A 21,671-nucleotide genomic window follows, 5' to 3' on the forward strand; every position below is an offset into this window, starting at 1 on the left:
AGTGCAACTATTTATTGACTGGATGCCGCTCTCTCAACGAGCTGGGCGTGCTCAAGTAGCTTTTGAGAAGTGACTTTTGTTGTCACGGCGGCACTGTTGTAAATCCACACTGACAGCTTTGGCCCTCACAACTTCGGCACTGCTGCTGTTCCTGGGCAGCGTTGGCTATCCCTCTCACCCAAATGTAAGCCCTGCACATAGAAGGCTGGTGTGGCTGCATCAAATTCTGTACTCATCGCCTGCTGAGGAGTTGTTGAGGAGATAGAGCATTTTAGTGCGAAAGCACTCATACGCTCACGAACATCGGCCAAGAATCTTGCCAGTTTAGTTTATGCCAACGCCAAGGCTACGCCATGTTGAATTAAAGAAACATTGCTGCGACTGAGACTTGAACCCGCGACAGTGCGTGCAGATCAACTTCGCTTGCCACTGCACAAGAGCACTATGCTATCACCGCAGCCGATCACGCCAGAACTGCAACGCAATTTTCACGTTGTGCTTTGCACATCGTCTTCGTCATCAACTAATACTACTGTGAAACTGTTATCGTCGCCAGACGTGCCGACCACACAGCAAAGCAAAATCATGAGCCAGCCCTGCTAAACACAGGTTTTCGCATGTCTACTGGGTGTAACTAAGTTAAAACCCTACAGATTTTTTGTGCGCCATCTATCTCCTGACTCATCCCCAGTCCTGGACTTGGCCGCATTTGTCGTCAGGCAACTAGCAACGTCAGCTGATCAGCCACCTAAAAACTGCAGTTTTCGTGCTGACACCTTGGTCTATGGCGCCACTGTTAAACACCCACACTAATGACCAATGTTTGCACAGGCGTTTTGGGGCATGTTGATTGTGACAAGCCTCTGTGCGTCGGTGTCAAGCTCTACCCACCGGGGTTTTTCAATTCAAGCCTTGTGAACTAGGCGCCCCTTGAAAGCTTTGACCAGAGGTCCTTGACTCTTGGCACAGGAGGTTTGTTACGAGGGAGGACGAGGATGAAGACTGTTCGGTACACTGTCACCTCAGCTGTCATATTTTAACTGGTACTATTTCGAGTATGGGAAGACGGCCACGTCTTCAACGCAGTACTTGTCTCTACGAAAAGGGGACGGTTGTTCCGGCGCCAGCAGTTGTAAGGAGATGGCAGCAATCGGACGCCAGTGCAGAGAAGATGGCCATGGCCTCACTTTGCACGCAGCATCCAGAGCTTGGGATGAACACCAAACCAGTGCAGTCTCATCAATCAGGATGACTCAACGATCGTGGATTGTGACGAGGTACCGACTGTCCCGAGGTGGCTGTCCCCATGACATGGTCGACGTGGACAGCGAGTGTTTCAAAATGAATGGTCATCAGAAGTAACAAATGGTGAGGATTCTGACAATGCTCTTCACGGCCCTTTAGTACTTCAGAGATTAGCACTGATTTGCAGCTGATTCTGAACACTACCGATTTTTCGCCTGGATATTTCCACAGAAGGCCAGGCCGACATCCTTTTGCAGTCCTGTCCAATCGGCGAAACATTATTGAAAGCCCTGTTGACGCAGTGCGCAGTGCTGTGTGAACACTTTTATTATCAAGGGCATCTCGTCATGGTACTTAGAGAATGACCTTCTCGCTCACTTAAAACCTTAAGGTGTTCTATGTGCGCCGAGTAGTGCGTCACGTAGAGTCTCGAGAAATGGAATCAGTTGTGAAACTTGCTAACTCTGTTGTGCTGACATTCACCCTGCAACACTAAGCACTCAGGAAATATTGACCTTTAGTACACAGAGGATGCGATTACAGAGTTCACCGAAACTACTCGCCAATGTTTTAGGCGCTAATGGCTGAAAAATGTGGCCAAATTTTGCACGAAGGATCTAAGCCAGACACATATTCTCCTGTGAGCAAGACGTTTTTTCGACCTGCCTCAGCAAAATATGTTCTTGTTCCTGACTGACCAGATCACAGCCAGATTTGGTGGCTGAGATGACTATCCCATGCCTCATACGTGACGTGCAAGCTAACTACCATGGAGTGTGCCCTAACCTGCAATATTTGCCAACATCATTCTTTTTGTGTCTTTGTGATAAGTCCCAAATGAAGACGCTGTTATATTCAACTCGTTTATGCTATCGCACCCGCATTCGCACAAACTTGATCGCGGTGCACAACCGCTTGCTTTCTCTCTCTCCGGCCACCTGGCTGCGGGCTTCCAATTCCCTTTCTTTGGGTTGCTGGTAGTGTGGCTGGCGAAATCATGAATCACATGGTGTGTAGTGCACTCTCTCAATGACGTCATAAATTGCATTTCCTTCCTGCTTTTAAAGGAGGTTGGTGGCCACTCATTTTTTTCTGCGTCGTTCTACTAAGTAGTCTTGGAGCTGTGTCGGCATTTTTCTTCCTGATGCTATGACAAGAATTAGGGATGCAGGTGCTGGCGATGGAATGTTTCACGCTTCGGCTGTTGTCATATGCCTCACTCTGTGGCCAGCCGTCGGTAATCCTTTTCTGTAAGATGAGCTGAGCTGGCCAACTCGTATGTGTCATGTTCAATTTGATGAGGTTGACCAGGATCCGTATTCCAAGCTTGTGTCGTAATAAAAAGCGTCATAATTTGCTGCAGCGGGCGCACATGATTCGTCACAATGCCGGAAGCAGATGGGGTGGTTTGGACGCAGCTAAAAGGGTCGAAGAATCAGGGCAAAACGCATAGCGTACAAAGGATAGCCAACGTGGCGGGGCACTATAAAGCGGAGCCTCTCGCTTCGATGTGAACTCATCTGTGTTACTGCGTTTTTCGGCCCGTGAACTGGCTAATAACTGAGTGCAGGGCTTTCTCTTTGTCTTATCTTGCCTATAACAAATGACACGGATAATAAATTTGGACTGTTTTTTATTTCATTGGATGATTCGGCAGCTCCTAGGCATAACGAGCACTGCTTTGTTGTAGAAATTGATCTTTTCATTCAAACCGGATGGCGCCACTATCAGCGGAGTTTTCCCGTCTGCATACATTGAATGATTTAACATAAACCAAAATGTCCCGAATATGCTTGCGTTTACTGCGTGAGAACGTGCATTTTTTATTCTAGAACTCTCTGTCAGCTGTTGGAGCATCCTGCATCAGGATCGGGTGTAACGTCTTATAGTGTTAAACAGTGTTAAGTGGTTGTTGTGCAAGTATGGTCAGTTGTCAGTGACGCGCTACTACACCGACGCGTTTTACTTTCCACGGAAGGTTTTTCGGCGCCCCTTACGACTCTCGACAGCTGTGGTCTGGCTCTATATTGAGCTCGCGAGTTAGCTGGAAAGTTAGTTTTCAGGCATCGGCGTGGGCATGCGTGCGCTTCGTACCATGGCGAACCTATGAAAACTTCACCTGCGAAGTGTCCCAACGCATATATGAAGCGAATCACAGAAATATTTTTTCGGCTAACCTTTTGACTTATTTGCTGCAGAAAAAACAAAAACCTAACAGCTGTATCTCGTGGTTCTTGCAGTGTCTTCATAAAAGAGATGAACTATGTAAAGTGCGTCCGCACAACTGTCCTATCACACAAGCAACTTACGTTCAGTGATGTAGTCGTCACGGCACCTTCATGGTTCAGCACGGCACTGAGCATGCATAGTGCATCGAGTGAGTGCATTTCACAAATTTTTCCTCTCCATTCTCTTTTAATCTCAAGGTAAATGAAAACGCCGTGTTGTGGAAATAAGCTTCTTATTGAACCTGATTGAATAAGAACCTTATTGAACCTCCTCCGTCAAGACCCTTCCAACAGAGTGGCATGGACCTGCTTGGATTTTCCGAAAGTCAACAAAGTGGAGTAACGTAGCGACAAACTACCTGACCCACTACGCCGAGGCAAAAGCCCTACTGAACGGAACAGCATGAGAAGTCGCCAAATTTTTCGTGCAGTGCATTCTTCTGCGACGTAGCGCCCAAGAAGGGCCCATTATGGACAGAGGAAGAGCATTCATGGGAAGCTAACGCAATCCATCCTGCTTTACAGCCAAACAAGCCACCAGAGGACATCTGCGTACTATCCGCAAACCAAAGGACTTGCTCAACGTCTGAACAAAACCATCACTGACATGCTCGGGCTGGATTTAGATGCCGAGCACAAGACTTGGCACGTCATCCTGCCTTACATCTTATTCACTTACAACACGGACGCCTTTTAAGCTCGCCTTTTACAGAGGACGCCTTTCAAGCTCGTCCATGGCATGGAGGCCACGACCACGCTCAATGTCATGCTGCCACACGTTGTCAAAAAAGACAATATCGACGGCGCCGCCTGCGTACAGCGCGTGAAAGAAGCACGACGACTGCCGATCCTGCGTAGACAAACAGTGCACCGACACCCTACGCGACAGTCTACGTTCACGCTATGCGTAATATAATTGGGGTGACCATGTATAGGTGTGCATGTCCATTCGCCGTCGCAGACTGAGTTAAAATCTTTTGTTGAAGATCGTTCATCGTGTATGACAGATTGACTACGAAATAGGCCCCTACAGAGCAACATCGACTCAGCAACGCCATGCATGCCTAGAAATTTTACACGTTGTGCGCTAAAGCTTTATTATGGATGCTAATGGACACTGTGCTAGCAATTTCAGTGATTATTTTGGCACTTGGTGTTTATTTTTGCCCACAATTCTCTTTCTGTAAAGCATCAGATCGATACTTTTTTAAGAGGGAGATAACGCTGCAACGCTTTCTATTCGTTATCTGTGCATTCTTCAAAGCTGCCAGCACGCGAATTTGTCGTGCTCTTTGTTATACAAGACTTGAGCATATTGATCGTACCAGATGGAGACGATTCTAAGTTGTTTCCGACTGCTGTAATTACTTTGCAAGCTGTATCTCGAAAGTTCGTTGTCAGCTTTAAACTAATCACAGCCGAGAGCACGGGTATCCTGTTAGACGACCGTCGATTACACTTGTTGGTATGCCGTCGCCTAGTCATGTAGTTCTTTGTGGGTGCTGTTACAACCCTGCTGGGAACAACTCGTTTTACCCTTCGTTGACACCACGAAAAATAAAATAGGATGTCTCTGGGAAACTACCTGCGGAATATTTCCCACGCTCTTCAAGAGGAGGGGGAGGGAGCAGATGGCCTCCCCTATGCCGGGTTCGCCACGAGACGCGACCCACGATGGACAAGACGACGCATGGAAGCCGGTAAAGGCTCCTGCCCGAAATTAACCGTGACTGACAAATGCCTGGTTTGGATGGACGTACATTGTTGTTGTTGTTGTTATCCTCACACAATGGCGCATGCCCACAAGGGGGATTGGCCATAACCAGGCGGTGACTATTTAAATGACCAGTTGCATGTGGCAAGCATGGGATGACCTACCAAAATTTGGATCGCACAGTTTTCGTAGCCAAGGTGGTTGCAGGAGGTTAGGGGGTCATACAAACTAAAATTTAGGCAAAGAAGGGGTAGGGATTACTATAAGAGGTTGTAAAAACCGAAATACAGAAGCTGATAATTGGATGGGCAGGACGAAAGCTCATGAAGGTAGACGTTTTGATTCTAGTAAGTAATTTTGAACGGCAGAGAAAACATTCCAATTGGTATGGCCAAGCATAGAAGTGCCAAGAGACAGAACAACCTCAGAAGACAGGCGCAAACTGAGATTCTGTATTGGAATTTCTAATAGTCGCCTCCTAATCGATGAGTAGCGACGGCAAAAAAGAAGAAAGTGCTCTATTGTTTCCGGCTCCGCACAATACGGACACAATGGAGAGATCGCCAGACCAGGCCTGTATAGGTAAAAATTTAGTTGCGGCACTCGGCAACGAAGCCTCGTGAAGGAAACTTCAAGATTGCGCGATCGCCAGACTGAGCTTCTCCATGGAAACAGTAGGTGCTGGAAGTCGTCCAAGGAAGTAAGCGCTGATGCGCCCAATTCGTTCATTACAGTGTACCGTCGAAAGCGTGCCGCCGTGATGTAAGCAGTTTTTGGAAGCGGGTCAACAATCGGTCCACTCAGGGCTGCCTTCGCTAAAGCATCAGCTGATTCATTTAATAGAAGACCCCTGTGCCCAGGAACCCAAAGAAATCGAATTGATGTGATGTGTGGAGGGATCAGGAATTTTAGAATCCGAAAGAGCTGCGATTCAGTGGACGCCGAGAGGGAAGTGCATAAAGATAACGAGTCCGTAATTATTATTACTGCTGATAAAGAAATTGGTACCTTGCGCAGAGCGAGAACCACTGCTAGAAACTCAGCCAGATAGATAGGAGTGAAATCTTGGAGACGGAGAGAAAAAGACCAGTCAAGGGACTGGGAGTAAATACCTACACCTGCCTTTTCTGCACACACCGACCCATCAGTCGCAATTGCAACATGTGATCTGAAGGTCGACAAATAATCCTGCAACATACCATTTAACCATGAGAAAGGCAGTAATTTTGCATTACGTGGATAAATGTCATCGTAGATGATAGACACATTTGCAGGGATGGACCACACCGGAACAATTTCAGGTATTCGCACGTTGAGTGGGCCCAGCAAAGATTCAACGAAACAGAAACTCCGCTCGCTGCCCTAGGAAGATCAACTCGGATGCATGCTGCTCCGAGTCGCAAAACTTTAAAAACGTTTGTACTGTCAAAAGGCGAAACCTTGCAGTAAGAGACGGCACCCGCGCTTCCAGATACAAAACATTGTTTGCCACGTATTTAGGGAGACCCAAACACAGGCGCAGAGCTTCTCGCTCTAAGAGCAGAAGTGGGCGCAGTTTGTATGCAGCTGCTCCAGAAAACAAAACGCAACCGAATTCCAAGATTGGCCGGATATACATTTTATAAATCAGCAGCAAAGCATGTCTGCGCATACCGCAGCGAGGGCTACTCATCCTTCTCAGAAGGCCTACCGCCCTAATCCCTTTCGCAGCAACCTGATATATATGTGACCGCATCTATATGTGACGTACATCATTGGCCGAAGTAGCAGCGGACATCGTTATCCTCCTCGCCCATTCCCACGGGGCTGCGCGTGCTATGTGCGGTGACTCTTCCGATCTGTGCCTCGTGATGTGAAAGGGGGGAGGGAGCCTTAGTGTATTTAACAAGCATCCTGAGCCGGTACGATCGCTCTGGGCCCTGACGACAAGGCTCATCCAGTCGCTGGAGGTTATGAACTTTTAATTGGTGACTGTTTGCTCTTTTTCTAAATTATGCAATCACGTTTCTTCAACGTGCAAGTAAACTCGTTTGTTGTTCGTTTTCCTACCTTCAAATTCCATTTTTTCTCAGCCCGAAGGCTCGAACACGCTACGCGACGGAGCCCGGGTTCGAGTGAACCCCTGCGCCGCGGCAACTGGTGACCAGCGGTGAGATCGGAACCTACCAGCGGGAACAACGCTCAACCAGCGGGAGAGCAGCTGTCTCGTGACATGGCCACATGCCTGGGTGAGTGCTTGGTTTTACTCGGATGTGGACCGGATTCTAAAAGATGGTTAAAATTTAGAACTAGTAGAGACCAGTGCTGAAATCGTAGAGGTTTGGTATTTTTGCATAGATGTTTTGGAAACAGCCTAGACAGAACTATCATGAACCTAAAGAAGTTGCACAAGCCGGACCTGTTGCTGTTGTTTTAAGAACTGCGGATCGATACAAAGGGTTTGGCGCGAAAACACATGAAGTCGCGAAAACCCATGGGGCAAATCATGAGGAGCTCAGTGAGGCGTGGAGCCTCAAAGAACAAAAAACTAAGAGCAGCTCAGACAGCAGAAAGAGCAGGAAAAAGAGGAACAGAGGCGTGAACGTGAAAGACAGGCTGACAAAAAAAAACAGGAGCGGGAATAAGAACTCCTTAAGTTTGAAGTGGAGCTGAGCAAGAGATCGGGCAATTGTTCCTTGCGAGTGGTACCTCTTTTCAACAAGGAAGCCAAATTCATGATGTCTAGGCATATGTAGCCATATGTGGTATCAGCAATATTGGTCTGCATCTAGCAAATTTTGAACGAACGTGCAAGAAACTGCCCCGCAGTTGAGACACATTGTCTCAGAGGCTACTGACGGTTCTACCCTACGAGGCAGCGCAGGTTGTCGCGCGGCTCAGCAAGGAGGACGCGGACAACTTGTGGGGATACACGCGAACCCAAGTCCCATAGTAACTGTCGCGCGTAATTATCGCTTGATATTATGCACGTGCCGTTCGGGAGGTTTGCGAGAGCGGGCGCTCACGCCGCTCTCGTTTCCTTTCGCGCCCCGCAGCGACGCGCCGAGGAGACTCCCTCTTTCCGCTCTTAGAACGGAGAGACCTCGTTTCCCCGGCCCGGGAGAAGGCGCCGACGCGCGGTCCTCCCGGGGCCCGCTCGTCTTCTGGCTGGGGCTGTGCACACGCACGGACACAGATTTGCCACGGAGACCGCTGCCGTTATCGCCTGGCCACCGCGTGTAAACTGACCGCCGCGGGCCATGAGCGAGGAACCACGCGAGGTCAATGGAACCTTCCTTCCCAACCATTTTGTGTGCGTTCCACCCTACTTTGTGCTTTTTACTCCCGTAGCCGAGCGGAACACTCCCTCGTTGCAGTGGTTGCTTTGTTGCTTGCTGCTAATTATATTACTCGGGAGCAATAAACGCTCATCCGAGTAGAATACTCGTGTTTGTCCTCTATGGCCCGAACCCGCCGTGGTTGCGACTTACCGCGCCAAGGGTTGGGGGTCACAGGTGTGACTGCTTGGGCTGGCACGCCGGTGCTAGAGAGCGAGTACTGCTTCTAGCCCTTTGAGCGTTATTACAAGATTAATCCCCATATTCTTGGCGCCTAACGTGGGGCTGGAGGTGTGACAAACCAAGTGTCTATGTGACCGACTGCCGACACACAGGCTAGACATGGCGGCATGGCGGCCAGCGGGATTGACTTCCAGCCCCTGCTGTAGCTGTCCGATCTGGCATCTCAGGAGCAAAACGTTGACACGGCAGTAACAACTACTGCCGGTGTATTCGCACAGGCTGACACTAGCTCTTGCGATCTAATGTCGTTTGAGCCGGGGTGATCCACTCGACACATTGGTTCAGATGAGCGGAAACGCTAGGCAGTTCTCGCCAAGCGCTATGCCGCCAGGTGCGGCAGCGTGGCGCAACCTGCGCAGCCTCGCTCACCCTTCGAGGCCCCTCAGCCAGAACTTCCTGGGCAGGCCAAACCCCGAGAGGTTGTGTTGCGCAACGCCTTGCGCCTCATAGAGAGCCTCACGGGTATCGTGCAGAACAGCCTGCAAACACCCTTTTCAGAGACGAGACCGAGGCTACGGGTGGACTTTCCCAGCGTGTCGTGCCAGTCTCACTGACAGATCAGGCTGCCCGCTGGGTCCGCCTTACTTGTCATCGGTCACGCACAATGGAGGAGTTACGAGCTAGGTTTCGCGAGGAGTTCTTGCGAGCACATTACGAGCGTCGTCTGTGGCGCGAGTTGGAGCTGCGTACCCAGCATCCGGACTAATCCTTGCTTGAGTACGTGACGGCGATGGATGAACTTTATCGTATCATGGGCCCCTCAGCTCAGAACGGCGAGAAGGTAGAGCGCGTCACGCGACAAGCTCACCGCATACCTTCGCAGCCTACCTACGAGGCAAGCAGTTTAGGGATTTGGATGAACTCGCCTTCGCAGCCAAGCGCATACAGGTGGACATACTCGCCTCCCGCGCGTTTCGGCCACTACCGACAGCCTCGCAGGCACTGAAGCAGCGATGCGCCTGGAACGGGGACACATTTCGCATTCGTTCCTGGGGTGCCGAAACGGTTGCATTCACTGAAGGGCAACTGACAAACGGTTAGGAATTGTCTGTCTGAGTTCTCGACACGTACACGTATGCTATTCGGGCAGCACACGCTGCACCTGGCCATGGTACGCAGAATAGGGAATGACATGCTGATCCGAGGACGCTTGAGCAAAGGGAAACTGCGATGATACGCCCGGCAGGGGGGAACGGTGAACCGGCGCGAGGCGGAAACTGTCCCGCCCTGCAACGGCGGAACATCCTCTGTTACCGGTGCTACCAACGAGGTCACTACGCCCTGGAGTGCAGACGCCCCGTGGACGAAGAGCACGCGCTTTCGGGAAACGAACGGAGCCGCCGGTGAGCAACAGTGCACAGCTAGTGGCGTGAACAGCGTTGCTCAGTGAGTCACACGAACTCCTAGCCCAGCTGTATTCACGTTTGGAGCCCCCCAGCAACGCGCAAGTCTCTCTTAATGAGCTTACGGCTGCTCAAGGTAAGTTCATGGCTTTGCTAAACACAGGAGCAAGCACATCCCTGTTTGGCGACTAGGTATGCGAGAATCTCTATCGAAACGGACTCCGACCACGTGCGAGCAACCTCACTTTCTGATTAGCCAGCGGCACACCGCGCGCGAGCGGTGCCGCGCGCCTTGTGTGTGCGGTAGGAGAAACGAGTGAGGCGCCAGTGCTTCGCTCACCTTCTCGGCCTATCGGTTCCAGTTAATCTTGGTAGAGACTTACACACCAAGACGTGCATTGCTATTGTAACCTGCAACGAAGGATATAGAAAGCGAGCATGTGGCAAAAAGAAACGTTTGGTTAAGCCCCTAAAAGCGTCAAAACACATTCGCTTTCAGATCCTACGCGAGCAGACATACGCAACGATGGCCCGAGAAAGCAGCTCGAAACGCCTTCGGCCGACCTGCCATACCAGCCGGTCGACGGCACCGAGAAGAAAAGCGCGGAAGGGAACTCCACCCCTCCCGTGCGACCCCCTGTCCCCCTGCGGTGGAACTCTGCGCAGTGGCGGCAGCGCAGAGCTCCCACCTTCTGCTGAACAACTCAGTCGGTTTGTCGGGAAACGAAAATGTGCGCTTGTCTGTGCTCCTGAACGAATACGACGCTGTATTCACGGAGCAGCCTGCCTGCACTACCCCGGTTAGGCACAAAAATGAGACAGGCGACGCCGTTCCGTGGAAGTGCAATCCTCGGCCAATCAGCTTGGTAAGAGGAAAGCGCTCGATAAAGCTCTGGACGAACTTCTCGACACAGGCTTTGCGGAACGTTCAAACAGCCCCTGGGGGTTTCTGGTTGTGCTGTTGCCCAAAAAGGATGGAACTGCCCGCCTTTGTGTGCACTATCGATGCCTGAACGAGGTGACACGGAAGGACGCATAACCACTTCCGAGCATTCTCTCGATCGTGTCTAATGTTGGTGGGGCGGAGAACTTGACTACGCTCTATGCCAGCAGCCCAAGCAGCACAGGTCATCGGCCCAATATTGCAGCAGGATGGTCCCATCATGGTCCTTTGTTGGGCTGGCCCTTGCCAATACGGCTCCAATGTTGGGCCAATTACTTCTGCTGCTTGGGAGAGGATACTTCCAGGTTGATATGACTCCCAGCGACCGAAAGAAAACAGCTTTCACTTGTCACAGGGGACTTTCCAGTTTACTCAATTGCCGTTCGGCCTGGTCGAATCGCCCGCGATGTACAAGCGTCTGATGGACCGTGTCCTAGGCGATGCAAGATGGCACCACGCTCTTCCTTAACTTGAAGACATTGTGGTGTGTTCGTCAACATTTGATGAGCACTTAAGCTACCTCAGGGACGTATTAGAAAGGCTGAGGTAAGCGGGAATCGCTTTGAACCCGAACAAGACCCAGATAGCAGCAACCCGAGTTACACTGTTGGGATTCACGCTAGACAAAAGACGCCTTACCTCATGCGAGGACAAGCTGCGGGAAATTTTGCAGTTCCAGTCGCCAGCAGACATGGGCGGACTGAGACGCTTTCTGGGGCAGGTGAACTTTTACCGCCAGTTTATCCCAGATTGCGCAGCTCTGCAAGCCCCTCAACGGCATTGTTGAGGAAAGGTGTGAAGTGACATTGAGGACCCGAGCAAGAGGCGGCACTACGCCATTTCACTTGCGCGCTCGCGGAAACCACAGAGCCTGCCTGAGGCTGAGCCTGAGGCTGCCTGACCTGAACAGAGAATTTGAGGTCCACACGGACGCTTGTGACCTGGGCTTGATTACACCTGCTTCAAAAACATGAAGGTAGCCTGAGGTCGGTGGCGTTCGCCAGCCGCTCATTAACGCCCGCAGAGAGAAACCATTCCGTGACAAAAAAATAACGCCTCGCGATTATTTTCGCCCTGCGGAAGTTCGACTACTACGTCGACGTAGTCGCCTTCGTGATTGAGACTGATCACATAACACTCAAGTGACTAGGGCGCCTAGCCGAGCCGAGCGGACGCCTAGCGCAATGGGCGCTACTCCTCCAGCGTTACGACTTTACCGTGCGCTACAGGAGGGGTAAAAGCAACATGGTAGCGGACGCACTTATGCGCGCGCCAATTGATGGCGTGGGAAGTAACAACACTACTTAATCCGCCGCGCATGATAGCCGGAGAAGAGCGACTGCGGCGAAGCTCACCAAACATCCCGAGGGAAGGGACTACCCACCTTCCAGGGGCGAAAGCGTGAGCGACTTGGAATTCGTCAGTTCAGTGGGGAGCGTTATCAGCAGATAGGAGCAATTTGAGGCACAGCGGGAGGATCCATTTTGTCGAAAAGTGTTCTACGCAGGGAGACGGGCAGCGCTGCCGCGGCGCACATGGAGGCAACTGGTATTGTTGCCCGTACGGGGCGCTCGAACAGAGCTGGTAATGATGTGAGCCCGATGGATTCCTGTCTGCTCGACTACGATCGCATCCTGCAGAGATGTATCCCTCCGAGAAATATACACACAAGTCCTTCAAGGTGACGATTCCACGCACGTTGAGAGGATCACTTTTACGCTACTTTCATGACACACGCATTGTTGGGCATGCAAATGGCCCTATGACGTATAAGTTGCGCCCAATCGCCACCTGCGCTGGCATGCAGCGGGATGCGATTCGCTACGCCCGCTCGTGCGACGTGTGCCAAAGCGTCAAGCCGCGCGGTGGACGCTCAACAGGACTTATGCAGCTGATCAATAGCCAGGTTCTTTGGCAAATTGCGGCTTGTGACGTCATGGGACATTACCCCAGGACTACGACTAGAAACCATCTTCTGCTCCTTGTAACAGACCATTTCAGCAAATGGGTGGAACTGTTCCCACTTCGAAACCTGACGGCACGCGTAATCATGGGGAAGCTGATCGAGGTGCTCACATGTTTCGGCTACATCGGGCCTTTGATAACGGACAATGCATCGTACTCCACTGCAATTCTTTGTGGACTCCTGTGTGGCAATTGGCATCAAGCACAAAAGAACAACCACGTACCACATCCAGGCAAATCCCACGGATCGCCTGAACCACAACTCCAAGCACATACTCGTTCCATTTGCGGATACTCACAGCGACTTGGAGACCTATCTCCCTGAGATTGGGTTTGGTCTCAGGTCGACCGTGAACACTTCGACCGGGTAAAAACTTGCCGCTCTGAACCTTGGCAGGGAGCTGACGAATCCGGTAGAACTTACTCTCCAGGTTCGCTGCAACACCCCGATTTCTTCGTCGGCACGCGCGAACCACGCGACCGGGCTGCGCGCGAGGATGACGGAGGCTTTACACAAAGCCCGCCGGAATTTGAGCACTTCTCGGGCCCAGCAGAAAGCGCAGTAAGATCGGTCTCACAGGGAAATTCACTACAAACCGGGTGCCCTGGTGTTGAGGCGCAAGCCTGTCCTGAGCGACGCCAGTAAGAAATTTTCTTCTTCTCTGGCGTCTAAATAAACGGGTTCTTATGTAGGTAGGGAGAAACTTCCCTTATTCATCTACAGGGTGGCGGACTTGACGCCAAGACCGACCGGCGGGCAGGTGAATATCACTGATCTCAAATCCTACTTGACTGAGGGAACGAGCTGCCGGTGGAGAACACCCTCCCCCGCCAGCAGGCAGCCGCACCGATATACAAGGCTCGACAACAGAGCCCTGTGCCTTGTTACCACTTATGCCCACGGCAGAACTCTCGCCATTGCGCAAGGAGTAATTTCTCTTGCTTAATATGGACGTAACACACCTTCCATGTTTTGCACTGTAGCTTCCAGAGCAAGCACACGCTTTCTCTTCAGAACAGAGCGAGCGGGGTTAATTTAGGTTTTAAAAAAAATGTGTAAAATGGGAAAGTAACTGGGAGACAAAGGCAGCCTTGCAGCCGCAAAGTAGCCTTCGCGGCGAGCCCGGAGAAGAGCTGGCGGGCGCTGAGACGACCGTTGCTGCTTCGAACTTCGAAAGCCAGGCCGTTGGGAAGGCGGCCGCATTCCAGAATCAAGAGCCTGCTGCACCTCCAAGCAGCCATGTTGAAAAACAGCTTCCGGTCGGCCGCGGGACGAGCGAGCGAGAATTCGGGGAAACCGGCGCTTGTATCTACCACCGCTAACAACTGCCGCAGAGAAACCGCTTTGGAGTCCCCCGCGGCAGAGACTTCGCCCTCGAGAGCAGCATAGTACCCCGCTGGGCCCGCCTCGCAAAGCCCTGTACGGCCGCAGGAAAATTGGTCGAAGCGCCTTTGTCGCCGCGCCGAGAGGAAAAGAAGGCGGCCCTAGAGCGAGCGGTGCAACCGGCTGAGCGGAGGCATGCTGTACACTATGCAACGGGACAACACGGTGCTTAATTGCCCCGACCCTGCCTGCCACCGGCGCGTCCGCGGAAAGCTGTCCTGGCCGACTGACCATCTGAAGCGGGACCTGCGTTCATCGACCCCCTTCAGTACTTGGCTCCACGGTCGTCCATGGCGGTCGTCTGCACGGCATTCCTGTCCTGGCGTCCACGGCCTTCGACGACAACACCGGTGGCTTTGAGCTGAAACTTTTCTTAATTGATTTTAAAGTTAAACGGCGTTTGGCTGGCCCCACTCTGTACACCCCTCGGTCAATGCGGTCGCTTCGCTGCCGTACGGCAATTTAAAGAGGGGGGATGTGGGGATACAGGTGACTCCCCTGTCCCATAGTAACTGTCGCGCGTAATTATCACGCGATGTTATGCAGGTGCCGTTCGAGAGGGCTGCGAGGGAGGGCACTCACGCCGCCCCGGCTTCCTTTCGCGCCCCGCAGCGATGCCGCCGCTTAGACTTTCCGTCTTTCCCCTCTTAGAACGGAGACCTCCTCTCCAGAGCCCGGGAGAAGGAGCGAACGCGCGGTTCTCCCGGGATCTTCTTGTCTTATGGCGGGAGCTGTGTACGGACGCAGATCTGCCACGGAGACCGCTGCCGTTATCTCCCGGCCATTGCGTGTGAAATGACCGTCGCGGGCCGTGAGCGAGGAACCTTCCTCCCCAACCGTTTTGTGTGCGTTCCACCCTACTTTGCGCTTTTTACCCCCGTACGCTAGCGGAACGCTCCCTCGTTGCGGCGGTTGCTTTGTTGCTGCTGCTAATTGCAATGCTCGGGAGCAATTAACGCTCATGCGATTAGAATACACGTCTTTGTCCCCTCTGGCACGAATCCGCCGTGGTTGCGACTTACCGCACCGCGGGTTGGGGGTCACAGCTCTTACTGCTAGGGCTGGCACGCCGGTGCTAGAGAGCGATGCTTCTAGCCGTTTGAGCGTTATTACAAGAATAACCCCCATAAATTACGAGATGGTCAAGGCTTGCCTTCTAAAAAACACAGACTAAGTGCCGAGGCGTTCAGGCAAAGATTTCAGGGAGCTATGAGTTTGAGGGACGAGAGCTATCCTGATTTTTTGTAAAAGTTGCAAGTGAGCTTGGTCGAATGGTTAAAGAGCACTGAGGTCTACAGTTACCGGGACGCTGCAGTTGAGAGAATTTTGTTTGGGCATTTTTACGACTGCCTCCCTGAAGAGGAAAGAAATTGGCTACAGGTCCGGGACAACGTAACGTCTGCGACAAAAGCTGCCGGACTCATTGAGGAGTATGCTTCATGCCGGCAGTTTAACAACACTAGAGTTCATGGGCCCCGTAATTTCGGAAGGAGTGCGAATTACCATCACGAGAGGCACTTTGGGCGCTCTACAGTCGAGAAAGACGAAAGAAGGGTTTCGTCCGATAAGCCTCAGCGAAAGGAAGACAAGGAGAAGGGTGCAAAGCGAGGAAAGAAAAAGTCGTGTTTGAGGCTAGGAGGCCGCTCACTTGCTACAGATTCAATGAGCCGGGTCACATAGCAGTAAACTGCCAAAAAGAAAAGCTTGCGTTCTCGTATCTCAGTAACTGCGATAAAAACATGAAGCTGTCTGAACCTTACATGCATGACCTGGTAGTGAACGGGAGGCAATGCAGGGTGCTGCACGACTCAGCCGCAAAGATGGATGTTGTCCATACGTCGTATGTGTCGCCGCCCGATTACACAGGCCGATGTGCATGGATCCGACAGCTGGTGGACGAACAAAGCGTGTGCTTGCCTATAGCGGCAGTGATAATTGGGGACCCTTTCGTTACGATTACAACCGAAGTTGCATTTTCAGGAAAGCTATCTAAATGCTATCCGTATTTTTTTGCCAACAAATCAGATATGTAATTACAGGAGAAAAGGATGTATTTTGGAGACCGAGTTGTGCACGCTTTAACACGTTCGAAGGCGCGAGAACTTACAACACAGCTCACTCGGGAGAATTCCACTGCGGAGGAAATAGCCGTTAAACTTGGGGCAGAAATGGATGAACAGGGTTTAGAAAATCGCACCAACGAGGCACCCGAGACCGGTCAGCCTACCAATAAGCATGACCAACCACGGAACGAGTGAATCCTAATGAGTGTTTTTTTTTTGCCGCCAGTGTCATGCAGTTTCACGACACTACTGAGAACCTAGAAGAGCTATTGTATGGAACAAGCAAATGAACCGACGATACAGAAGATCAGAAAGCTCCACAGAAAGAGTAAGGGAAAAAAAGAGAATATTGCTTTCCAGTTGAGAGGCGGTGTGCTTTATCTCTAATGCAAGGATAAGCGTGGAGTGGAGCGAGACCAATTTGTCGTTCCCCAGAAGTGTCGACAAGACTTACTGCGTCTTTCCCATGGCAATTCGCGGTCATGCCACATGCGAATCAGGAAAACAAAGCAGAGGCTTTTACAAGATTACTACTGGCCTGGATGTATTAAGGACATGGAGCGTTTTGTAAGGCCGTGCGGCGCATGTCAGCAGGTCAGAAGGGGCTCGTGATAAGTGAAACGTGCCGATGGGTTTAGTACCGATCATTACTCAGTCGTTTCACCGGTTGGTGATAGATGTAGTTGGGCCACTGCCCATAACAGTGTCAGGGTGTCGTTATATCTTCACCATGGTATGCCCTGCCACGAAATTTTCAGAGGCGGTCGCGCTGCGCGAGGGGACGTCAGAGAGTGTGGTGAATCTCCTGTTATCAGTCTTTGCCCGAGTTGGTTTTCCTTGCGAGGTCCAAAGTGATCAAGGTAGTGTATTCACGAGTGCCCTCACGATCTCATTTCTAGAGCGGTACGGCATTAAGATAGTGCACAGCTCAGTCCATCGTCCGCCGAGCAACAGCGTAGAAACGTGGCATTCTGTTCTTAAGCGCGTACTTAGGGGATTTTGCTATGAAAACAAGCGCTACTGGGATGCATACCTATCTGTGGCACATTTAGGTCTGCGGTTGTTTTTCCGGTCTAATGGACAAGCCCTTAATGAGCTTTGAAGCATTTGCGGTGCCCTACTTGGACGACAATGCTGTCTTTCAGATTGATGGGCGGACCATTTATTGCATTTGAGAGCAGTACTGAGCAGTTTGCGTCACGCTGGGCTCACTGTAAAGTCCGAGAAGTGTTGCCTTACGAGGGCAACCGTCGACTATTTGGGCCACAACGTAGGCCAAGGTTTCAGGAAACCCAGTGAGGTTAAAATATCGGCGGTAGCAGACTTCCCGCGGCCAAGAAGAAAGACTGACATTAGGGCACTCTTAGAGCTTGCGGGATATTACAATCACTAGCCCCTGACCGGTGCTCTCCACAGGAGAGAGCCGACAAATGTAGTTTAGGACGAAAAGAGGCAAGCGTCCTTATTAAACCTGAAGGCGGTACTGACTATCCGCCCGGGTTTGCGAGCTTCGTATTGCGACCGAGAATTCACGGTCCAGTGTGACGGCTAGGTGCCGTTCTCTGCCAGAAGGATGATTACGGCAACGAACATCCCGTTCTCTACCTGAGCCGAAAACTCAGCTATTGAGAGATGGCATACTACGCGTCGAAAAAGAGTGCGCTTGCATTGTTTGGGCTATCTGGAAACTACAATGCTATCTCGGAGGCGCAAAATTCATTGTAAAAATGGACCATTGTCCCCTTTCCTTTCTGCAAACCTTGACATCAAAGAGCAATCGCATTCTGAGGTGGAGCTTGATTGTGCAGCAGTATGAGTTCGACATAAGTACAAGAAGAGCAAATTGAATTGAAACGCGGACGCACTTAGCCGTTCTTCCTAAGCGGTCCCGCATGCTCTTCAGGTATCCAAAATTGCTACTTAAGCTTTTATTTTCGTCCGTTTATGTGCCTGAATGTGTGTAGTAGTATGTTTTGTTTTCTCGGCATATGTGGGTCCTGAGAGTTTTTTTAGTGTGGGCTTTTCTCCAACAGCTATAGTAACCAGATTGTAGTAACCCTTCTTTTGAACTAGTTTCCTTGGAGCAGAGTTGAGTGCTTGCTTGGGCATGTGGTTGAAGTTTTAGAGCAGCCTCAAAAGAATCTGTTCAACGTCTAAGAAGTCATTGTTGCGAGCGATGGAGAAGTGTTGGTTCATCTGCTAGCAATTAAGTCTTCTCTTCGGAAAGCAGAGGCGACTGCTACCCGTCGAGCCTCGTCTGGAGGGAGATGAAGCTGTTACAACCTTGCTGGGGACACGTCGTTTGACCCCTCGTTGACCCCATGAAAAAGAAAGAAAGATGTCTCTGCGAAACTACCTGCGGATTCTTTCCCACGCTCTTCAGGAGAGGCGGGGGGAAGGAGATGGCGTCCACTACGTCGGGTTCGCCGCGAGACGTGACCCACAATGGAGAAGGCGAAAGGAAACGGGCAAAGGCGCCTTCCCGAAATTAACCGTGACTGAGAAGTGCCTGGTTAGCTTTGAGCTAAGTAGCCTCGGTATCCTCCTCGATCATTCCCACGGAGCTCCGCGTGATATGTGCTGTGACTCTTCCGATCTGTGCCTCGTGTGGTGAAAGGGGCAGAGCCTTAGTGTATTTAGCAAGCACCCTAAGCTGGAACGATTGCTCTGGGCCTTGACGACAAGGCTCCTTTAGTCGCTCTACGCTGTGAGCTTTTAATTTGTGACTGTTTGCTCTTTTTCTAAATTATGTAACTAAGTTTCCTAAATGCGCCAGTAAACCCGTTTGTTTCTGTTTTCCCAACTTCCAAGTTCCATTTTTCCTCAGCTCGAAGGCTCGAACACGCTACCCGACGGAGCCCGTGTTCGAGTGAACCCCTGCGCCACGACAGCGCAGGTCTGCCAGTAAACAGTTTCTTTTTAGAAGCCCTTTCCGCGCTCTTTGTTACAGCCGTAACCACAAAGTGACACTGTTCCTAACACTGTTTACAGGTTGCTTCGTCTGTTTTTGCTTATTCTGCTTGCTTGCAATGTTCATCTATCTCAGTGGCCTTGGTTCAGTGAACTACTTCTGCTAGATGCCTGATGTTGCTGCATGTGTTGCACTGGGATTTGGGATGCTGGCAGGTTGTCGAGTAGTGGCTTCACAGCAATACCTTATTGTGTGCTTTACCTGTGCTCCCACAGCAGTATAAATCGGGTGCGCTTCAGGCATGCGCTGTGTAGCCTTAACATGCTGGAGTCATTCTTAGGCATCGCCATTGCAACTAAGAGTTGCGTTGCCTTGCTACCTTGAACAGGGTATTTTTAGCTTCAGTAGGCTCTGCAGCAAGGATTAGGGGTTGTGCATGAAACACATCAGGAAGACAGACCTTTTGTATTTCTTGGTATGCTATTGACATTGAACAGTTGCTCATGCTAAAGAAAAAAGTAGTGCAATGCCAAAGGAACTTTTACCTTGCTGTCAGAACTATATTATTTTTGGCAGGGCCATGAAGCACACACAGAAATGGGTTCCCGAAGTGGGAGGGGCACAAAAAGAGGCTTCCCAAAGTACATTGCTGGTGCAAGAGAGACTGGCTTCTCACTCCGCTGAAAAGCAGGGGACTCATATTTGGCCTCAAAATTTTGAAAAGTGCAAACCCTATAACGATGGGCCTTGAACGAAAGCAAAGTTACACATCTATGTTTTCTTTTAAGTTATGTCAGTGTCTGGAATACTGTTTGCTTCGTGGCTTAGAGTACCACATGTAGCAATGTTGGGGTGCAGGTTATTCACAATATAACTAAACGAAGCTTGATCGTTGATCGCACAAATTTTATGGAAATTGACATATTTTTATTTTGGCCCTTTATAGTTTTGGGGGTTTGAAGTCTGTGTACGATCCTGATGGGAACATTTTTCTTATCATCGACACAGAACACGAAGGGATGACTTCGCGATGCCCAATACCAAGCCGCCCCCATATCCATCGCGTGAACTGGCGGTACGCCACGTAACGATATCATCTGGAAAGAAAAGAGTAAAGACCTCTGTCATACTGTGATATCTGGACTTACTCAAATCTAGTGCATATTCGTTTGACTATAATGTCTAGCATACACTGTATTGACCGAAATGTATCACTGTAAATTGTCTCCATAGCTGCCTATGGGTGGAATTTCTTTCTGGACGTTACAGTTACAGTGTGCACAAAAGAGTACGCAACCTGTTTGGCGACTGCGTTAGTCGCTGCTGGGTTATAATGTGCCGAAAACGGCTAGAGGCTATACTTAGAACCTGTTGCAATACGTCAAGCACAACCACTTGAAGCCAGGCATGCGATACGAATGCAGAAGAGAGTTTTTAAGATGGTCACCATTACATTACGCATAATTTCTGGTGCGGCTCCGGAACGTTCTTGTATTCATTCACTTCTTTGCACGGATGACCGTTTTAAAGAGCCCTAAAATGGACGATTTTTTACATCATGATCTTTTTAAAAATTGGGTCAAAAGTACAAGTGGCATTCTTAAAACACACTACAGTCATGAAGTAGAAATTTAGCACCAGACAAAAATTATGCAGTGAATCCCTAGGGAGGGTTAAATTTCCTTCAGCTCTATCAAAGATGTTCCCTAAAAAAACTGAAATTTTCAGTTTTATTCCTACCAGAATGCAATTCGTTACTGATGCGGCTAAACATTCAATATACACTATTGATGATGCTTTGCACCTGAACTTATGCAATAATTTTAAATGAACAAACTGCATCAGTGAAAGCAATAGCATACTGTCTGCTTTGGCATGCACAAATAGAAGACTGAGGAAGTTGCAGAAGCTGCCAATATTTCCATGTGAACTGTTCAGCTTGCTGCTCGCGCTGAGCAGTCAGCGGCGGGTAACTGAAGACGCATAATAATGCTATAAATGTTATAAAGGTAGTGCAGGTACTCTGGAACTTTTTCGAGTGGGGCAAGTGTTCCAAGTTTTTAAGTTGTTTTTATTAATTCCATGCTTAATTTAAATGTTTATTCAATTTTTATTTTTTGTTGATATATATCTACCTCACTGTTCAAAAGAGTATTTCTTATCCATATAAAATTTGAAATTATAACTTTATATTTACAGAGAGGTACACATGAGTAGTGATTCACTGTATTAAAAGTTTTTCCATACTTTTTCAATGCTAGTAATCATGCTCATGAACAGCGCTCAGTCAACAATTTTTTGGGGCAAAGAAATTT

This window comes from Amblyomma americanum, chromosome 6 (assembly GCF_052857255.1).
Source record: "Amblyomma americanum isolate KBUSLIRL-KWMA chromosome 6, ASM5285725v1, whole genome shotgun sequence".
In the NCBI taxonomy this organism is placed as follows: Eukaryota; Metazoa; Arthropoda; class Arachnida; order Ixodida; family Ixodidae; genus Amblyomma; species Amblyomma americanum.